An 18,482-nucleotide genomic window follows, 5' to 3' on the forward strand; every position below is an offset into this window, starting at 1 on the left:
CCACATTTCCCCCTGTTTTTCTTTCGTAAGTTCCGTTTAAGGCAGTTCCCGAGGGTTTCACTGACCTCAATTGTGCCAAGGGATAGAGAAGGAGAGCAATGTATTTTCCTCCTCTCACATACATTTCTTGCACTTGTATGTGTGTGTGATACGTATGTGTGAATGCCAAGGGAAATAGACTTGTGAAGGCAGACATTTTCATACAGACGATTGCACTTGTGTGGATATCCTTGGTCCTTATGCAACCAGCCTTGCGTAAGTGTATGCGACGTCCTCTACAATCGCGTGTTGTGAATTGATTGCTTCGGAATAAAAAGAAATCAATGGAGTGGACGAAGGAAAAAATAAACCCCTGAAGGAGTAAAAATAGAGATCAATCACTGGAGGAGACAGTGGAATAGAGATGCCATATATACGTTTGTCAGCTATTAATTTTCCTTTTCATTTTTTGAAACTTTTCTTTATATATATAGTTAATCAATCTACTGCATTTATCCTTTACTTACTTACTTAGAGCTTTCGGGACAAATCCTTTGCAAGACCTTGATTTATGTCAAGTCTGTGAGTCACGACTGTCTGTCCAACAACATACAATATATAGGCAATATGGTAATATAAGTATAGGGTATTCGGAAACAAGGCAAAAACTATTGACCAACGTAGGTGCACTAATGAGTCATTTCGGAGCTATTGCCCGCCCAAATTTCGTCGAAACGATACAGAAAGTGACATAAATCGAAAACGAAAGATCGGATCAAGTTCAGATAAAGTAACATAGTGATTATTTTGAGGTATTGGTTCCATTAATGCAGCACTGGATATGGAATGTATCAGTTTACACTTCGTGATTTGCTTCTATTACCTTTCGTTTGTATAAAGGTAACCAAGAAAGTTCTGTCGCTTTTTTGTGGAGGTCTGTATTCCATTGGCCCTCACACCGTGAGTTGAATGCGAATAGAGATAAGGCGAACGTCAGTTGTTGATGTGCATATATCCAACATATTTGATTGATTTGATTTGTTTAACGTTCCACGGTTGTGCCAGGACGGCTAAAGGAAACGTGGTATATCCAACACACTACCTGGTTGTGGCAGTTCAGTTACACCGTGAACTTGCGTAAGGACAAAGTGAACATGGGGCCTCCACAGAGCATCATAAGGGCGTGTATGCTGTACGAGTTCAAACTGGGATTAAACGCCGCTGCAGCGGGGCGTAAGATATGCAAGGTCTTTGGTGAGGGTGTCGTGACTACGCGGACAGTACAGCGATGGTTTACTGTACTTTCTTGGTTTCCTTTATAGAATACTTCATGAGCTGTGTCCTATTCTGGAAATAGACTATCGCCTCCACTGCTTCAACATTTTATTTACATTTTTTTAAAGAAAGTACACACAACTCTGAAAAATGTTAATTGAAAGATATTTAAAACTGAATATTTAATGATAACTAGCCTCAATTAGCCGCTTCGCTGGGTTCAAATGAGGAAAATTAGTAAAATGTTCGTTTAGTCACTTTTTTACTATTACTGAAGTGCTCTCTGGTAACAGTAATTTCCGATCATTTTTATATATTCTAGGTCCTCCGTCCCCCAAGTTGCGGGGCTGAATTTGGAATTAAATGGCATCAGAAGTGTGGCGCGCAATGTGGAACATTGAAATTTTAGGGGGTATAGAGAGAAAATTATTTGAAGTAATGAGAAACTTAAAAAGTATAATCTGTAGAACAACAACATGCTTCCGATCAAAGCACGTCCAAAAGGTCTAAATTATTTGCTTGTTTTGCAATAATTTACAATACTTGTAATAAATTCCTGAAACAAAGGTGCGTCTATTTTAGTTTAGTGTCAGATCATTGGGAAGTAATTATTATTTATAATGTTACCGAACTAGTTACCGTATTAGGCCTAACTATATAACAAATATCTCCATGTACAATGAAACTCCAAACGCAATAACTTCATTAAAATATGCTATATAAAATAATACCAATTATCCAATAACAAATCTTTGGAGTAAGTTTCACAGAAAGGTCTAGAAGTAACCTATCTTACCTTATCATATAATATTTTACATTTTTTAAAGTTTAACGTCCCACGATTATGTACCGGAGACGATGATAATGAGATGAATGACGATGGTGGAATGAGGAAAGTGCACTGAGAAAAAAAATTGTAGGTGGCATACTTAAAAACGTAGGTTACATTCGTAATTCCTGTAGTTTCTGGACTTAACGTACAACCGTATATAACATCCTGCAGCAAACGTATAGCTGAAAAAGTATGTATTGTACGTACTGTCTGCATAAGTGCAATGACGTCATTCGTGTGACGTCATCTGCAGTAACAAGTATATACGGAGGTGATATCTAGCTTTGTGACGTCAGGGTCGTATGTAGCATGTGGGTTAATAATGACGACATACACTGACTATCAGGACGGAGCATGATTTCAAGAAGTATGCAATATACGTTCTGTACGTATGTTTCTTGCGTTCAACCCCGAGACAGCATCTATATTGTACTTGTGCCCCATACGTACGACTAGATACAGTATACGTATTGTACGTATGTATTATACAAATTTTCCTTATGTCGCACACAGCTTGTCCAGATACAGCATACAGAATATCCGTATGCACCATACAGAGTGTATATATGTAGCTTACAGACTGTCTGCATGCAGCATATAGATTATACGTATGTCGCGTACAGGTTGGCCATATGTAATGTATAGATTGGATGTATACAGTCCAATTGTATATAGCTAATAGGTTGTCCATATGAAATATACAGATTTTACCTGTATCGAATACGTATTGCCTTCTTGTAATGTATGGATCGGACATATGCAGGATCTAGAGTGTACGTATAGTGCACCATTATTAAAGTGCTGCAACATACTGCAAAGTGCATGATACATTCTTACTGTAATGTTGTCAAATATTGTTTTACTCTGTATGAAAACAAAAATAGCTTAAAATATGGTTGATCTCCTTTGTGCCAATAATAATAAAATTAACAATACTACACTTTTCAAATCTTAGTTTGGAGCAGTGAAACTGTCCAAAGAAATGTATTTACCTGCAGGGTGTCCTATAAGTTTGGGCTTCCTGCTAATTCGTTGGAAAGCTACTGCAAAGTCAAGTGTTGAAAAGTGACAAACGTTAATTTTAAAATTATGGGCACAAAGCAGGGGCGGATCCAGGACGGACTTCTGGGGGGGGGGGCGGTCGGCGGTAATACTGCTACTTTTAAGAGCTCCAAACTTGTTATGGATGGGTTTATTTATATATAAAATAAGAAAGTTTCCTCTTGTGGGGGGGGCGATCGCCCCGATCGCCCCCCTCTGGATCCGCCCCTGGCACAAAGGAGGTTAACCATATATTAAACTATTTTCGTTTCCATACAGAGTAAATCAATATGTGATATATTACTGTAAGAATTTATCATATGGTTTGCAGTTAGTTAGTTGCAGCACCTCAATAATAATGCAAAATGCACAGCCTTATACAATCCTATATTCAAACTCAAACAAGATTTACGTACAATCATTTATTAAGCTGTTATCATCCATTGCTTGTACGATATAAAGATTATTTTACCTCATTCTTTTCCTTAATAGTATCTTCTACTAAAGTGCAGTTGTTACCACAAGAGGCCTGAATAGAATTTTCCAGAAATAACTTCTCTGTACATTTTAATTAACAGGTATTTTTTTTTAAATGTCGCAATAATTAAAAGTGTGGTGTCAGCCGGAAACGCATTCGCTTACAATATTATTCCTACTCAGTACTCGCCATTAAAAATGAAACACCAAGAAGGAGACTGGGTAGATGCGCCAAAGTTCCCAGGCCGATACCTAATAGTAAGTGCAGAATACTCTTAAACGTTCGCTGTATTCGCTGTGTGACAACGTGGTGACAGCGGAGGCGTTGTGCAGCCATCGACTAAACATATTTATTCTTCCCTGCTATAGACATTCTGCAAATTTGGACTTTCCTGGATGCATCCTTCTTAGTGCAACATTTTAAGGAAAGAGCAATTTAACAGTCTCATACATTGCTTAAAGAAAGAGCAATGATTCTCAGAATTACTCGGAAGATATATATACACAATAATTTAAAACGGTTATTTCAAACTTTGCAATTCAAAGCACGAAAAGAACTATAGATAAAGGAACACTGATTTTAGCCAAATAGTAATTAGTAAACTCAATCACACTCAGTACCATTAGTTGCTTGGTGTTATCCGTAAGTCAGAGATCACGGTATCTCATTTCGTGTAGATTTTTGCATTTGTTTAACGCTAAAAATGTATTTTATCGCTAATTGAACCCAGTACCATATATATACCGACAGGACGTACCTTAGTCACAAGGTGACATGAGTGAAACACTAAACTATTCGATTGACACCTGCGGCCTTGTCAACACTAGAGAAAGTTACAAAGTGATTAAGTAAATACGGAACATAGTTCATACAAAGTATAGCGATGTATGAAGTCTCCGTTTCATACGACTTGGATAAAGGATACATCTGAAATAGCAACAAAGAAATATATAATGATTTCTCTGGATAATTTGGATTAGTCCAGAATTCGAACACACACACGCTGGTAAGTCCAACATTTTTTTTTTTTTTAACTTCGTTCTTCGGATTCCCAATAAAGTTGACTACTGAAAAGCTGAGTTATAGATTCTGTATTAAAACAACACCTTCGCTAGACATGTTCAGTATACACATTGTCTTACATACAGAACAATACATTAGTTATTAATGCATGTCTGAAATAATAGTGCTTCGTATAGAATTTTACTTCATCCAATCGCAATAGCAAAAAGATAAAAAATATTGCTAGGGATAATGTTCTTATTACAGAGAAAAATAATTAAAATGACTTAACATTAACAAATCATTTTCTTTAAACAGAGATAATATTTTATTATAATTTATGGAAGAAAGAAATAATTTGTAGTACAGTATCTTTATTAGGGTTATATATTCGTACAAAATAATGTAAGTACAACTGAGTCTGTCTTCAGAAAGGGCGTACTTTTAGCCACAACCTACACTGCTTCTTTTGACTGTCTTTCAAGCAGAATTCTGGTTTGATGCACGAAATACCTGCAACAAAAATCAGAAAATATTTAAAATGTTATATTCAGTGTGCTTAATTTGGTTGTACTTAACAATACAAAGTATCTTAACATTTTTGAGATTAAATGGACAAAATATGTTCGGTCAGGTATGGACTTTTGGGTTGCACGTAGAAAAACTATGAAGTGTTTATTGATGCTGAACAACAACTCAAAATGTATTACCATTCAAAAGTAAGTGGGTACCTCAATGGTGTTCGGGCTATCATGGGGTACCTAATGTCTGTATTTTTTAGATATATGAAAATATATGTCTCTAAAATGTAAGGAACTGACATCTGTTTACCGAAAACCTCAACTCGGTAAGCCTTATGGATATCGAGATATGGGAAAATAAAGAGCGACACTACAGAACTGTGGAGTTTGCGTACTAGATGGTGCAGTTTCGGAAACGTAATTACGAGGGCTTACAACAACCTCAAAAGTAGTTTCAATTAAATACACTACACACACGCCCTGATGGGGGTTTTCGGGTACCATGATATTCCCAGAACTCTCATTTCTAAATATTCTAAAATATGTCGTAATAACGTTTTAAAGAACGTTAGAGGTGTGTGTTTACCGAAACCGCAAGTCGGTACGCCTAACAGTTACCGAAATATGGTGAAATAAAAAGCGACACCATAGGTACGTGGAGCTTGCATATTAGACAGTACAATTTAGAAAATTAATTAAAATATGACTATCAAGATATTGTCAAATAAAGGGAGGATCCATATAGTTATGGGGTTTTCGTGTTAGGTGGTAAAATTTCCGAAACCGGTCATGTAAAGTTAATAAGCATCAGTAGCAATTTCATCTTAAAATAATTAGGTATTTCCATGGAGTTTAAGAACATCATGGGGTCTACCAAGATTAAATTTTAAAAGTTTTGTAAAATATATTTTGACATTTGTAAAGAGTATTAGAAATATGTATTTACCTAAAAGTTCCAGCTAGTACATCTAGCAGCTAGAGAGACACCATACAATAAAAGCGTATTAGATCTTGAAATTTCAGAAAACAATTATTGATCCTAACAAAAGTTAAATAAGATGGTACTTATATGGGTTAAGTGAGAACCTCAGACTCGTCAGTACAATTTCGATCGAAAGATTAATTCAGCTCTAAATTTTCTTTGGACAATTCCAAGCGTTCATCGGGCTCTGAAATAAAGTGAACATTTTTTGTCAATATCTAATATAGCAAGCGAGATATAAGGAATTATGTATTTTATGACGTCGTAAAAATAGAGACCCACATGGATTTGTACTTTTGAGTATTTGCTGTAAGAAGAAGAAATTTCAGAAAACAACCGTATATACCTTAATAGACAATTAAATGGGCGGGGGCACAGTGGCTTAGTGGTAGAGTGCTTACCTCTGGTGTATTGGGTTCTTGGTTCGATCCACGGCCAAGTCAGTTTGTAGTGGACATCGTATTCGTGGGTTTTCTCGGGGTACTCTCCTCCCACCTTTGCATTCCATCAATTCTGTCAACAACATTCACTTGCTTTAATCATAATCTCCCTGAGACTAAAATGCATAATCGTGGGTCGCTACACTGAAATATTTCCTTTTATTTAATTTTAAAATTAAATAGGGAGTTAAGTATGATCGTATCTCTACGGGTTAAGTGAATACTCCAATAGTTTCTGCAAAAAAAAAAAAAAAAGATTAGTTAAACACCCTACCACTAAGCTACTGTGTCCCCGCCCATTGAATTGTCTATTAAGGTATATACAGTAGTTTTCTGATTTTTTTTTCTTATAGGAAAGACCCAAAAGTACAAATATATAAAGATCTCTATTTTTACGCCATAAAATATATAATTCCTTTTATCTTGGTTACTATCTTAGATATTGACAGCGAATTTTCATTCTTTTGTACAGCTCGATGAACCATTGGAATTGCCTGAAGAAAACCTAGGACTGAACTAATCTTTCGATCGAAATTGTACTGAGGTACTGATTTAACCCATAGAAGTACCATCTTATTTAATTTTGTTGCGACCAATAATTGTTTCCGAAATTTCAAGCTTTTATTTCACAGTGTTTCTCCAGATGTTAGATGTACTAGCTGGAAGTTTTGGGTAAATACATATTTCAAATACTGTTTACAAATGTCAGATTATATTTTCAAAAGCTTTTAAAATTTAATTTTGGTAGACTCCATGATGTTCTAACACCCCATGAAGATATCTAATTACTTTAAGATGAAATTGCTACTGGTGTTTATTAACTTTCCATGACCGATTTCGGAAATTTTAGCATCTAACACGAAAACCCCTTAACTGTGTTGGTCCTCCCTTTATTTGACAACATCTTGATAGCCGTTAGTCATATTTTAATTCAATTTCCGAATTGTAGCGTCAAGTATGCAAGCCCCACATACCTATAGTTTATTCCCCCCCCTAAAAAAATCAGTTCTTTACATTTTAGAGACATGTATTTCCATAATCTAAAATGCAGAAATTAGGTACCGCATTGGAACCCCATTGGAGTACTCACTTACTTTTGCATAGCAAGGTAAAAACGCCAGTGGTTCTCACTTTAAGTTTGAAAACATACTATTTTGTCTCTTCTCTGAGCATCGTGACTCTGTCGGAGCTGTACCATAGTTGGAAAGACTCACTGATCCTTCCTATAGTGACCATGTAGTCAGAATTCAAAAAGGAGTAGCCCTTGAAGGAAAAACAATATTTTAAAATCCTTGCACCAGTAGTCGTCACCTTAAAATCAAAATGTTCCAGTAGTAGTCAGGATTTTCTACCAGTGTTCATCACTCAAATAACTTGACAATTTATTCAAAAACGCACTGTGTATCAGTTTAGGGTTGAGAATACAATATAAAGTAGTAAGCTTAATAACTTTGCATCACTTTTAGCACTCAAGAAAGAAAATAAAAACGTTTTTACATACTTTTTAAAGCAATTTCAGAAAGAAAAATGTTTACTGAATTCAAAAGTTAACTGTATATCACTTCCACGTTAAGAGTACAATATTAAATACTATGTTTAATAACTATACGTCACTTTAAACTCTCGAGAATGAACATAAACAATTGTACATACATTTTAAAAACAATCTGAGAAACAAAATAAGTTAACTGAATTCAAACTTTAATTATACATCACCTTAAGCTTAAGAATACACTATAAAATGCTGAGATTAATAAAAAATGAAATCTTTAAGTTTAACGTCCCACGGTTATGCCGGTTAGGATAAGGAGACGGTGATAATGAGAAATGAGTGAAATGGTGGAATGAACAAAGTGGGAGGAAACGGGAGAACCCCGAGAAAACCCACGAGCAAGGTGTTTGTCCACCACAAAGTCCACACGGCGCGAGTTGGGATCGAACCAGGGACCCCAAGCACCGGAGGTGAACGCTCTACCACTGAGCCACCGCCCCCCTGAGATTAATAACAATGCATTACTGAAGAATGAAAACAAAAATGTTTTAGCTACCTATATTGTATTTACATGTTATTTCTCATTAACATTTTTTTTTGATAACTCATGATCAAGTCTAGGGATGCGCAAGAGAAAAGATTTGAGGTTGTCTCCTCTCGAAAAGGTGCCGCGAAAGTTGTCTCGTCTCGAAAACTGGATCCGTTTCTATTGGAAAAGCTCTATCTTGCCTCGAATTTCGTAACAAAAATTGTCTCGTCTTGTCTCGTGCGCATCCCTAATCAGGTCCATAGCCAAAAACTTCATTTCGGAGGGTGCTCGATAGGGCTTTGGGATATCCGAATTTAGATATAGATAATCGATGTCGACAAACTATCGAAACTTGTTCGAAATATCGAAAAATACAGCAATATCGAAATATAAACAATATCAAAAATCGAAAATATAGAAATATGAAAGAGATCAAAAATATGGATATATCGAACAAAAATGGATATATGATCTTGGAATACGATTTGGTGGAATAATGAGGGAGAAAAATAATCATTGATTAAATATTAAATTGAAAAGAAATAAGAGCCTGACGCTCAAATACTTATCTATCCGGCACCCATCTTGATCCCCATAAAATATCATGAAGTGCTTCATTGATTCTAAACCCAATAATAGTAATTTAACAATAAACACAATATATAATTTACTACGCACCTTGAAATGTAGAAATTAATGATTGTAATCCCCAGCTTTCCAATAGACCTTTGATTTCTCCAAATGAAGATTCGGATATCTTGTTTCTTCTCAAGCAATAATGGGTTACAATAATCAGTTGCAGTCCAAAGCCAAGTCACTAAGTTAAGCATAAATATAAAAGAATTCATTAGTTAGATGCATACAAAATCCTACGCATGTAAATCCGAATCTACTTGTATTAAATTGTAAATTTAAACAAACTAAATTATACTACAGTTATAGTGACATCAAACATACATTAAATAAGGTATACAGGGTGTCTCAAAAGTCCCCTGACATAGGGTAACTCTGTTATTATCAGAGTTACAACAGAATGTAGGAGGGAAAAGCATATCCAATTATGATGTTTTCAATCTAAAGTGAAGGAATTTTTAAAATCGGATGACCCGTTTGCGCTGTACACTCTCTATGCGCCCAATGTGAAATGAAAATGCAACGTTGCCATTTACCTGGACCCACAACAGAAGTGAGTGAAGTTACTGTCTTTTACGCTAACATGTCGATGGCCAGCCCCCGTTTCAAACAGTAACTTCATTCACTTATGTCGTGGGTCCAGGTAAATGACAACGTTGCATTTTCATTTAAAATTGGGTGCATAAAGAGTATACAGCACATTCATCTTGTCCGATTTTTTAAAAAAGTGTTCACTTTAGATTGAAAACGTCATATTTCGAGATGTTTTTCCTCTTACATTTTGTCGTAACTCTGATAATAACAGAGTTACCCTATGTCAGGGAACGTTTGAGACATCCTGTATACATCATAAGAGGTTCCTTTCTTAATTCTACACGGATGTGGTTTCATTGAATGTGAGGTGGGTGATACACATTAGGCCTTTTGGGAGTACGTCACACGGACGACCGTAATTTTGTGTTCAAAATTTTTATGAACTGGTGGGATATGTGATACATATGGCCACGGGCTAGAATTTTCTCAGTATGTCAAATATGCAATCAGATTTCATGCAGCTTAATTTGGTGAAAAGCTATTGCCAATTGAACGTTACATTTACCTCTTTCTTGCAGATGTTGAACCATGCCGTTAGCACGTGAGGAATGGATCGAAATAATCAAACTGTGGGGCGGGAGGAGTATATGTGCAGTGGTTGCCGATTGCAGAGTCATCCACAATGTGACTCTGTGTCACATGTTTCAGTGTCACAGTAATTAACTAAATTTGAGAAGACGGGCACATTCGTAAACATACATCGTAGCGGTTCAAACTCGCGGGACCTTGTTCCTTCCCCATTTTGAACCGGTACATGAAAATGCCATTTACTCCATGTTTGCCTGCGCCGATTTTGAAAATTCCTTCACTAATCGATTTCTCCCGTTGAGTACTACAAGAACCAGTTAAAATCTCGCGGGCCCTTTATTCTTCCCCATTTTGAACCGGTACATGAAAGTGCGATTTTTTTTCATGCTTGCCTGCGCCGATTTTGAAAATTCCTTCACTAGTCGATTTCTCTCGACGAGTACTACAAGAATCAGTTAAAATCTCGCGGTCCTTTTTTCTTCCCATTTTGAACCGGTACCTGAAAATGCGATTTTCTTCATGTTTGCCTGTGCCGATTTTGAAAATTCTTTCAGTAATCTATTTCTGTCTTCGAGTACTACAAGAATCAGTTAAAATCTCGCGGGCCCTTTTTTCTTCCCCATTTTGAACCGGTACATGAAAATGCGATTTTCTTCATGCTTGCCTGCGCCGATTTTGAAAATTCCTTCACTAGTCGATTTCTCTCGACGAGTACTACAAGAATCAGTTAAAATCTCGCGGGCCCTTTTTTCTTCCCATTTTGAACCGGTACCTGAAAATGCGATTTTCTTCATGTTTGCCTGTGCCGATTTTGAAAATTCTTTCAGTAATCTATTTCTGTCGTCGAGTACTACAAGAATCAGTTAAAATCTCGCGGGCCCTTTTTTCTTCCCCATTTTGAACCGGTACATGAAAGTGCGATTTTTTTTCATGCTTGCCTGCGCCGATTTTGAACATTCCTTCACTAATCGATTTCTCTCGTCGAGTACTATAAGAATCAGTTAAAATCTCGCGGTCCTTTTTTCTTCTCATTTTGAACCGGTACCTGAAAATGCGATTTTCTTCATGTTTGCCTGTGCCGATTTTGAAAATTCTTTCAGTAATCTATTTCTGTCGTCGAGTACTACAAGAATCAGTTAAAATCTCGCGGGCCCTTTTTTCTTCCCCAAGCCAATATTTTTTTGTATATTTTGAATGTATTCAAGTATGGAACAAAAGTATTATATAATTCCCTTAGTAGGCTTCTCAACTTAATATTTTTCAACTTAAATTTTATTTATTTTAATTATTTATTTTCTTGTGACTCAATATTTAATTGCAATCGTTCATTGGGGAGAAGGGTGGCCATTCTCAAATATATAAATATAGTATTCTTAAAATTTATGTGTTCTCGTACTATTAGTTTCTTCCACTAGACCTGGAAATTGCAAAATTAATACCTGGAAAACCTGCAAAATTCAGGGAAATTGAGTTCCATATTTATGTATGAACACTGCTATTTACAATTTTTTTTTTTTTTTTCGAATAGGGAGAACTGTACGAAAGGGTGGTTTGAGAATAGTATAACAGTAGGTTTCTGGGAGTGTTGTTCGAAATGAAATCTTTAAGTTTTACGTCCCACTATTATGCTGGCTAGGCTCAAGATGACGGGGTGTTGTTCGGTGGGGGTCAATGTTGCCAATTTTGGGTAAAGTCGCTAAATAAGGGGAATTCGACCTCAACGATAGCGCAGGGTGACCATAAAATTTTCAGTTAGAAACGGGACAGGTTCTTGCAACACTAGACTTTTAGATCTACCTTTGTTCTTATCAGTGCCTTGATATCAGAGTTCCCCCTCTCTCTCTTCGTTACAGAGCGGGTACTTATGAAAAAGGAAAGACACGTTGAAGTTTGTTTAACACACAACCAACTGCTAAAACCTCTGCTGCCTTTCGAGCAGTACTGCGAACTATAGAGTACTTTTAATATAGGGATTTTCAGTTCAATTTTTGCCGCTTTGTTATTATTAATACTTTTAAAAGGAGTAAAGGTACTGGGTTTGTTATTTACTTCTTTCATTTACATAAAACGGGACGAATACTACTTTTTTCCATCTACTGACGGGACGGCCGCGACACGCCCCTAAAACGGGACTGTCCCGGTCAAAACGGGACGTATGGTCGCCCTACGATAACGACAAAAAAAAAAAATTCCGATTGGAGACTTTTTTGGGTGATTTTTAAATAACGATTTACCTACTTACACATTTAGCGACTTTTTGCTGCAAACAAAATGTTCATCTGTAGAGAAGCATTATTAGTTCAAAACAGTTTTTACGTTCTTTTTTTCTGTTTGTTTGTTTTAATCAGCGCAAGTGATGAAGAGTTTGGAAATACAGCGTACTCACTACTCCACAATCCTGCATTGTTATGTTACCCTGAAGAATAACTACAAACTTGATGTCCTTTAGTTCGCAGAGTTTCCGTTGAGAGACACACGTAATACATCATTACCGATAGCAACAAGATTAGCTATAGATGCGTGAAAAAAGGCGAAGAAGGTGTTTGTTATATTTGTCCTCTGGGGTCTTTTAATTATTCTGCACTTTTTCTTTTACAAAAAATTGCTTAACGTAAGTACTGTAGTGTTAATTATTTCGGAACTATTTTGACCACAACATGAACAAAAGTACCCGAAACAACCTGAAATGATCCCTGAATTAAAGGATTGGTTGCGCCCTGTTTACAAAGATGTGAATAGAACCAGCGGCGCAAATCTGTCTTCAACATTGGGGGGGGAGGGTAAGACCGTTACCATACTTTTTTTGGCGATGTCCAAAATACTTATGAAGTTGAAAAACAATGTTGTGGAGGATCAGAGTTGTCTTTAGCGTTAGGAGGCTGCAGATTTGAGGCTTATTCTGGGGGACATCTCACGTTCCTTTGTAGCAATCGGACAAAAATCATCAAATTTCTCCCAAAAAACACATTTCAAATCGGATTATTTGGGAGAAGTCCCCCTCAGTTCCAAGATTGGAGGGGACATGTATCCGTCATCCCCCCCCCGGGATTTGCGCCAGTGAGTAGAACATATTGTTTAGTTTACATCTACAACTTTTACAATGCTTATAGACAATGAATTTCTCGATTATTTCTTATAGCGACTTTTCACCCAAAATTGGAGTCGTCACCTCTCGTTTCGCAAACTTATTGCCAACATTTTAGAAACTGGTTGCGGGGAGAGCTACAATGGATGATTCAAGTTATTTCGTCGCTTCCGCTGTGAACCTAAGTACAAGATTCCAAAAGTCACATTTTTTTGGTTCCAAACAATATGTCTGCTGGGTGAAAGCATAGACTGGAATGTGTTGCCTTTCCTACCTTAACTTTAATCCCATAGTAGCTCCTTTCCCAAAGTTAAAAAAATGCAATTCTTCCTTTCTTAATAGTACTTATGACCATGGGCGGCGATTAGGGGTGGCAAAGGGGGGCAGTTGCCCCCCCACTTTTCTCAAATGACCTATTAATGTATATAGTTTCAACCAGGGAAGTTTGTATATTAACATTGATATACAAATATTCAGATCATGTCTTGCCCCCCCACTTTTAACGTCCAATCGCCGCCACTGCTTATGACCCAAAGTATTACGTAAGCATTGTATGTTACTTATGTAGCTCACAGAGCCGCAGCTATGGGCAAGCAAGCAAAGCACGTGTCCCGGGCGCGTGGTTGGAGGGGCGCCTAAAAGAGAGGTTATATATTAGTACTTTTCCTGGCGGTATTTAATACTTTTCATCAGAGTGCGAAATCATGAAATCAAAGTGAGAGGAAAAAATGAAATGAAATCTTTGAGTTTTACGTCCCACGGTTATGCCGGTTAGGCTAAAGGAGACGGTGATTATGAGAAATGAATGAAATGGTGGAATGAAGTAAGTGGGAGGAAATGGGAGAACCCCGAGAAAACCCACGCACACGGTGTTTGTCCACCACAAGGTTCACTTGGCGGGGCTAGGATCGAATCCGTGACCCCAAGCACCAGAGGTGAACGCTCTACCACTGAGCCACCGCGGCCCTAAAAGTGAGAGGAGACTGGAGGAGTGAAGAGAGAGAGAGAGAGACAGAGAGAGAGAGAGAGAGAGAGAAGAAAACGCTCGCACTTTTACACTTCAAAGTAAATTAAGTCATTTATTTTTTCTGTCCCCCTCCTCCCCCTCCCCTAAGTTCTACTGTCAAAGTAAATAGCTAAAAACACTCCCAGGCCAGAAGCGCATCTACGTTGGAAATTTGATCGAGATCGGTCGGTCGGTGCAAGAAATTAAGAAAAAATGAAATGAAACCTTTGAGTTTTACGTCCCACAGTTATGCCAGTTAGGCTAAGGGAGACGCTGATGATGAGCAATGAATTAAATGGTGGAATGAAGTAAGTGGGAGGAAATGGGAGAACCCCGAGAAAATCCACGCACACGGTGTTTGTCCACCACAAGGTTCACTTGGCGGGGCTAGGATCGAATCCGGGACCCCAAGGACCAGAGGTGAACGCTCTACCACTGAGCCACCGCGGCCCCCGGCCGGGAATCGAACCCGGGTGTCCCACGCCAAAGGCGTGTTCATTAACCACTTAGCCACGAAAGAGCTCATCTGTGAGGCAGTGTAAACCCCCCAAAAAAGAAAGAAAATAAACGCACACTGGATGTTTGCGCAACTGAGGATCAAAACATTCTCAATGGAGTATGAGAAATAGTAAACGTCAATCAATGTGTTCTTTTGCTTATTCATTACTTCGTTAATACTTAATTCCTTCTAGAAATAGTGAAACAATACTATGAAGAAACACTAATTAAACTAATAACAATTACGTTGTATTTCTTACCATACCGTTTTTACCACCCATAGAATTTCAATCTAGCACTATACTGCATTATCACGCCGTAACGAAAGCTGAAATTCAAAGACATGGCACTCGTTAACTGTTGAAGCTGTGTTGTAGCTACCTGTATATCACGCGGCCTTCGTTGGTACTCCTCAACATAAATACGTCACAGCCCAAAGCCAGGAAACATCACAAACAGAAGACAGGGGCACAAGCAGTGCCTGACACTTCACGAACTCAAACCCACCAAGACTCAACTCAACATGACCTTCAATTACGTTCTAGAAACCAAACCAGTGCTAAGGCACAAACTCACCAACTTCCTATATGAAAACACAAGAAAAAAATCTAACGTTTTGGTTCCAAAGTGATGACATAACAATAATACTAAAAAGGTTTTAATTTTCAGTAACCCAAACATTAATTAACTAGGGAACATAACAAAGCAAAAATAAATAAATAAAAATAAATTAAATTAAAAAATAAAAACCTGACAAGTAAGCTCTCCCTGACTACTTTTTTTTTTAAATTTCAGTGAGGCTGTAAAATATGTCAATATCTTCGTTATATATATATATATATATATATATATATATATATATATATATATATATATATATATATATATATATATATCATTGTAAACAAGTTCTTTAAACAAAAGAAAGCTCTGAGAGCGCTTACCTCTGACGCGGTAGGTCCCTGGTTCGATTCCTGCTCCCGACAAATAGGCTTTTGGTGAACACTGTAGTTGTGGTTATTCTTAAGACTTTCCAGTTTCCTTACATTTTCTTGATTCCACCATTATCATGTATCTCATCGTCACCTTCTCTCTTACATTGATGTACAATCATGGGGCGTTAAACTAAAAGAAAAAAAAATCTTGCAAATATCCTAGTAAAAATGAGTTTTCTAAACTACACTAGTGGCCCCGCGTAGCGTATTCGCTAACGCTCTCGCCTTCGGTGCGAACGGTCCCGGGTTCGATCCCGGTGGGGGAACTCGGTCGAAAAAGTATCAAACGATTTTAAGTCCAGCCATCCTGAATGAGGTTTCCTTGGCTTTTCCTCATTCACAGCAGGCAAATGCCGGAGTGGTACCTAACATATAGGTCCCAAGCCGTTTTCTCCCTTCCGAAATCCAAAAATGAAAATGAAATCTTTGAGTTTTACGTCCCACGGTTATGCCGGTTAGGCTAAAGGAGACGGTGATGATGAGTAATGTATGAAATGGTGGAATGAAGAAAGTGGGAGGAAACGGGAGAACCCCGAGAAAACCCACGCACACGGTGTTTGTCCACCACAAAGTTCACTTGGCGGGAGCTGGGATCGAACCCGGGACCCCAAGCACCAGAGGTGAACGCTCTACCACTGAGCCACCGCGGCCCCATTTTTCCCCAATCCATTCTTCCCTTCCTTTCCCCGGATAGTGTGATCACCGAGGGAAGTCATCCCTCATATGCGACGGGCTAACAAGGCCATTGATGCCGAAAGCCCAGAAATCTAAATCCTAAATCTTCACTACACAAGGGAATTTTCGCGCTGAAAACGGTTTATTAGCAATTATGTTAAGCAGCCCTGTAGTAAATCTGCACCAAGTAATAAATCGTCACATATAAAACGGAATGAATAAACACATAACATTCATTTTGCTACCTTGAAATGTAAAATGTTTCAAAACATTAATATTCAAAGATTTCTCAAAATTCAGATTCACCCATTCCATTGTCCTCAATCATTAACGAGTTTTACAATAGTAAGAATTGTATTCGTAAACTACATTACTTACTTAGTACTATATTAAAGCAAGTTACACTAAAAGAATATATAATTAATGGAATATTTAACTAAAGTAATAGTTAACTAGTGTACTTACCCAAGCATTTTTCCTTCCTCTCTTCTTTTCCGTTTGTAAACAACCTCGTTTCGCAAGCAAAAGACGGTAGTTCAATGACGTCAGCCATGGCGAAAGAAAGAGGTGTCTATAGGCGGCCTGGATCTCACACACAGATGGACGTATATAACATATAGCTGAAGTATTTAACACGTATATGTATGTAAAATACAGAAGATTGTTAGAAGTCAGACATCCTGCAGCGACATTATGTAATATCTAAGCGGGTAAAAGGCAGTACCTGTGTAGCATATGGATAAAGTACGCTCCGTACAGATTTCCTTAGTAAACATAACGAATCCTTGTATTTGTACAATATACCGCTGTCCGGATAATGGATTTTTCTCAGTGTGGGCGGAAACGACAGAACTCTGAGAAAACCTGTATGTCCGCTTTTGTCCACCACAAAACGTATTTGGTGTGAGCTGGGATCGAACCGGGGATTCCAAGCACCAGAGATGAGTGTTTTACCACTGATCCACCGCGACCCCACCATACTCCACTCTACTCTACCCTAACTTAAACTAATCTCAGTATATAATTTTAAAGACACATGGAAAACCCTCACTTCTATAAAAATTAGCACAAAATTACTTCTTTTTTCTTTCAACTTTTATTTTATCTGCTCGTGTTTATATTAAAAACCAGTTCTTGCCAAGTTCTTAACGGGAGATGAGGTGGGGCCAAATCTAGTATCGAAGTCTGATTGAAACTAAAGCGTGGGACAGACTTAATAACGTGTAGGATAAACGAGTGAAACTAATGCTGTGATATAATATTGCCATGTGGTAAAAGGGTGTGGGTAAGCACACGCGGGCACATAGACTACATGAATGCGGAGGGAAGTGGCAACACTGCAGCCCTTTCATTTCTTAACAGCATTTAAAGCAGGGATACAAATAAGCAACAAAATTTTACTAGCCCAAGAAAAAAGCTACTAGCCTACATCCTAGTCTTTACTGTTTAAAATAAATAAGTTATATTAAAAACTCGCCCGCACCGATGAACCACTCGCCCCGGGCGAGTAGTTATTTGCATCCCTGATTTAAAGGGCACTCAGAGCGCCACTTTCAAACCTTATCAAAGTTTGTCTCACGCTTTAGTATAGCGGATTTTGTGTCCAGCTGATTTCCTTATTATAAAAGCAAGATGTCTCAGTCGGTGAGTCACGCTCCTAGAAGTTCACAGTCAGACTAATAGTCTGACTGTGAACTTCTAGGAGCGTGACTCACCGACTGAGACATCTTGCTTTTATAATAAGGAAAAAAAGCTCTGCTCGCTAGCTGTGCTGCCTCTTACATGACGCCAAGAGATATCATTAGCGAGCAGACGATCCATAGGCTTGGGGTAATAACTGTTCTTTTTAAGTTTAATATCCCACGGCTATGCCCTTTAAGCTGAGACAAATGGTTAA

At 37.7% G+C, this 18,482-nt stretch overlaps 1 protein-coding gene and 1 long non-coding RNA gene across 2 annotated transcripts in view; one reads left to right on the forward strand and one right to left on the reverse strand.

The window, feature by feature from the left end:
- The window catches only part of Pgant2 (polypeptide N-acetylgalactosaminyltransferase 2), a 547,092-nt gene that overhangs the window by 455,409 nt on the left and 73,201 nt on the right, over nt 1-18,482 (forward strand). The gene's annotated exons all lie outside the window — the stretch shown is intronic.
- On the reverse strand, nt 4,974-15,509 carry LOC145684633 (uncharacterized). Its single transcript, XR_014131342.1, has 3 exons — nt 15,297-15,509; nt 9,250-9,388; nt 4,974-5,120 (listed from the first exon to the last, which is right to left on the reverse strand). It is a non-coding gene; the product is annotated as an uncharacterized LOC145684633 (long non-coding RNA).

The sequence above is a fragment of the Thermobia domestica genome, chromosome 5 (assembly GCF_964235325.1).
Source record: "Thermobia domestica chromosome 5, izTheDome1.hap1.1, whole genome shotgun sequence".
NCBI lineage: Eukaryota > Metazoa > Arthropoda > Insecta > Zygentoma > Lepismatidae > Thermobia > Thermobia domestica.